Below are 4,461 nucleotides of genomic sequence, written 5' to 3'. Positions count from 1 at the left end.
GGGACATTTATGTCTTCTCCAATGTCCTTCCAACAATAAGCGTTCCAGCAATAGAGATCGCATTATATACTGTGGTTTTGTTTGTGGCAGAACAAAATTAAATGAGTACATAAATTACTCTGCTCCCGGAATAAAGAAACAAGCAAAAGAGCATTTTTTTCAAGTGGCTTTTTTCTTTTTTTTTTTTTTTTCCTGATAGGATGAGTTAGATTTCCTGAAACCATGTGCAAATTAAAAAGTTCACAGTTCAGGCTTATTGTGAAAGCTAAATCTCAGCCTCCTTTTGAGAGGCGGCGTATTTAGGAAGACACATTTGGATTTCTGTAAGAACTCGTAATTGGTTTCCCACATCTTCCTCGAGCGAGCACGCCTCCCGCTCCCTCCCAGATTAACGCTGGTGGTGCTTAACAGCAAAAAGGACACTCGTGGCTCGGTGCACGCTACAGAAATATCTCCTGATGACGGCGGAGCGCTGCAGCGTTCCTCTGCCAAGACCCGTTACCTCGAATAACTCATACCCAAAATGCCCTGTGCCCCCCCAAATTGCAACACGCTGCGGGGTACCATCCTCAGAGAGGTTTGGAGGAGTAAGAAGAGCATCCTTGGAGGGATGAGGGCTTCGCAGGGACGCCAGCGGAGATGGTCCAAGATCCCTTGAGCACCTCCATCGAGCATGAACCTGCTCTCAGGTTTCTTATCAGGCTCCTCTGCAGATCTCAGGCCGGGAGTGCCTGTGGTCACCGCCGATGGCTGGCCAGAGCCAGGGCTGTACCAGACCGGTTTAGGAGCAGAGGAACTGGGGGAGGATGGGAGGGAAACCAGACCAGGAACTGACACGGGAGAGACGCAGGCTGGTGGGAAAAACAAAGTGCTGGACGGGCTCCGCGCTTTCTTGCTCAAACCCATCTTTTCCGTGCGTACGGGATAAGGTAACAAGATGCATAATTTATTCCGCACAGAGAAAACAGCTGTTCAGAGGAAGTGCGGGAGTTTTTAGGCAACCATGCTCCGTTCCTGAGGAGTCCCATTTACGAACACTCCCCACTTCATTTCACCCCCTCCCTGCCTCTGGTTTCCCTACAGTTATCTCCCCATCGGGCTGTGCCGCGCGGATGCTTTGGGCTCTCACTCAGTACTTCTGGCTTTACTTCAATTCCCTGAAGTTGCCAGGACTGCCCGGGTTTAAGGGTCACCCCACCACCTTTATCTAATCCACGAGACTGTTGCTGAGTTTCTGACAAGGTCTGAGCCAAGGAAATCCTGCAGCACTGTGTCCAGGGTGTTAAAAACAAGCAACCCCGCTGAAGGCAGGGGCACCAGCGAGGCTCCGCTGCCGGCCCGGGAGCAGGCGAGACGTCCTCCGAGGGACCTGTGCCAGCGGCTTTGTGCCCGATGCTCTGCCGAGCCAAGCCCTTGCTCAGATCAGCCACTCTCCGCAAGTCCACCTTTCCTATGGGGTCTGTGTCCTCCCCCCCAGAACGTATTACAGAGGATTTGTGCTGCTGGATGGGGTCAACCTCATCCATAAGGTCAATATCTCCTCGTCTTTTGTCCAGGGCTGGGAATGAAACCGCGCCGCTTCCAGATACAGTGTCATTGGTGCAGAGATCCCAGCTCACCAGGGCTCGGAGCCGTCCTGGGAAGCACGGCACGTACCCTCAGCCCTTCTGCGGAATTTCTAAGCGGTCTGGAATTAACTGTTCTCCTGCAAGTAACTCACTAATAGACGTGATTAGCAATTAAGAAAAACATTATTGTCTGTCACATGGGATTGAGGAAGTATTCATTGCGAGCCTGTGCGTGACAGCAGTAGGAAAAGGGTCCAGGAAGGCTAAGAAAATACCGCTAAGACAATGTCAAGGAGGTTATCGTAGGCAAAGACTTAATGATGGGAGAGGAAGCCAACAAGATGATCCATGAAAGATAGTAACGAACAACAGTGCCAGCCAGCAGCGTGTGCACCGTGTTGCACTTACAGGAGAAGGTAATTTATCATCAGATATGGGTAAAAGTTCTTCTGAAGGATCCAAGAATCCTTTGGTAAGTCAGGAAAAAAATCAACGCAAAAAAATCAACGCAAAAAATTCAACGCAAAAAAGCTGTAAGCGAAGCAATGAGCAAAAATAATTTAGCAAAACAAGGTCCTCTGCACTCATTGCGATAGGCAGTTCAAAAATGCGCTGCTGTTCTTAATCTCTGCCTTGTGCAAAGCCTTCCACGCTGGTCTAAGATGTCTGAGGAGCTTTTAATGCAGTCCCTGCCCCTGCCAGACCTTCAACGGCAATTAGGCACCAACCCATGCAGACAGATAGGTGCTTGGTAACATTTCCAAAAGCACAAGCGGTGAATTGGGTGCTTGCTTATAGCAAAGCACTTCTGAAATTCAGCTGAACTCCCTCCCGTGTCTTAAGAGACCCGAGTACCTTTGGAAATCTGCTCCTTCCAGGCACGCTGCTGTGCCTCCAGCTAAGCACAGTCTACCTGAACTAGTTGTGACCAAGCCAGCTCCGGAAGAGCCATGTCAGAGAGACCATGTTGAGAGATGGTCAGATGTCATCTAGATCACACCTAGACCCTGGTCAGGTATCTCCAGCTGGAGCTTTCCCAGGCTACCGGGACACAACAGCTTAATGGGAGCAATTTTGTGCTTGCTGCATTTCAAACCTATAGCCACGGCCTTAGTTCCTTTTCCCTAAAAAATGCAGTGCCAATCTAAGGGAAAGTAAATGGTATTTTTTCCTCAAGCTGCAAAAGTTTGGTTAGTTTTTCATGCTCAGGCTGGATCAAGATGCAATATAGCCAAGGATAACTAATTTCCCTTTGGGATTGTTGGAATAATTGGAGCAAAAGCTGCTCTTCAGGAAGGACACAAGTCACCCTCAGCTGTGTTCTGACTGAGAAGGGTCATCTCATCTAAAATTGTAAAGAAATTCCCTCCTGGAACACATCTGGAAATGAAGGCTGTAATGCAAATCTTGTTAAACCGACTGGTGTCGGAGCCAAACCGAAGCAGACTGGGTTTTGTTAGAACATACCCCTCGTGAGTCATGAGCTTATGGTGGCACCGACAGGCTTTTGCCCATTCCTTTCGGTCATGCTTCTCTATTTACTTAACATTAGCCAATTCATTCAAGTGTAAGTTAAGAACCAGCGGATTATAATAAATATGTATTGAATTTTAACAAATCTGTAGGACCTATATGTATATTAATCCTCATCATAAGTGCTGTCAGTTGCCACTTAACCTACAGTAGCTGTCTTCCAAATTTATTTTATTAAATACATATTTGAGATGGCTAATTTACAGCATTAGCAGGATATATTTATGTCACATCCCATATTCCCTGCCTTTGCAGGCTCCTTACGGGGAACCTCTCAGGAACCAGCCAACGTGCCCCAAAGCTGGCAGTGAAATGAACATTGTGAGAAGTCCACTGACGGCCTTGCAAACCAGGAGTCCTGAGAGACGCAAACCCAAAACCTGAGGAGGACACTGCTAAAGCCAAAGGTCTCCTTGGAGTTTGAAGCAGGGAGGAGATGCCACAGCCTTCTCCTTCATGGGGACATCAGGAGTCCATGCCTTTGCCTCAGCTGCATGTTTTGCTGAGGCCTGATAGAAGCCAATGACCTTCTGTCTGTTACTCCTCCCATGAATGTGGTTGAATTTGGCTTTTTTGTTCAAAACTTACAGATCATGAACGTCTAACCTACCTTTCTGTAGGAATCCATCTCAAGAAGCCTGAGGGTCCTGATCCAAAACTCACTGCAGTCAAATAAAGGCTCATTTTGATGCCATTGACACGGACCCAGATTTTCTAACAAGTCCAGCCACTAAGAGCACCCGCGGTTTTTCCACACATCTGACTTGCGGCTCCAATTTTCCAAGCAAGCACTGGATTTCTCCTTGGTGTTTGCACTCGAATCGAGCGTGCAGCACAGCGCGTGTGCGATGAGGTGTGCGCCCATCGGAAGGTGGAGGTGAGGTGTGTTGTTCCGCCGTAATGGCGTGGTAACTCCATTAGAAATAATGGTAATTATATTGTGACTCACCTTAACGCTACCACATTATATCCTAATGACTGTTCAGTTAATTCATTTTTATTGGCTGTGTCTTGGAATGGAGTTTCGGAGTGTGCCGCTAATGCATTGGAAATTAAGAGTGTACAGGGGCCCGCGGGGTGATTTGTACCCAGCCGCATATTGGTGCTCCTGCCTAAAGAGAAGAGATTGCGAAATCAAAAGGGATTTATGCAAGGAATAGGAAATGCAGCCCTACCAGGGGTCCGTCAGTAATGTCACCCTTGTCGGAATGCAAACAGGGCTCCCGCTGCAAAGAACTCCCTGGGAAAGTCAAGCAGGTATCGTCGGACCCAGTAAAAGTCGAGCAGCAAATGAGTCGTTGCCTTTTTTGTAGGAGATGGCGACTGTGGGAGACACACTGGCAACACACACCAAGAGAAA

This window comes from Larus michahellis, chromosome 12 (genome assembly GCF_964199755.1).
Source record: "Larus michahellis chromosome 12, bLarMic1.1, whole genome shotgun sequence".
NCBI lineage: Eukaryota > Metazoa > Chordata > Aves > Charadriiformes > Laridae > Larus > Larus michahellis.
The sequence above is the reverse complement of the archived record's forward strand: the minus strand, read 5'-3'. Positions refer to the sequence as shown.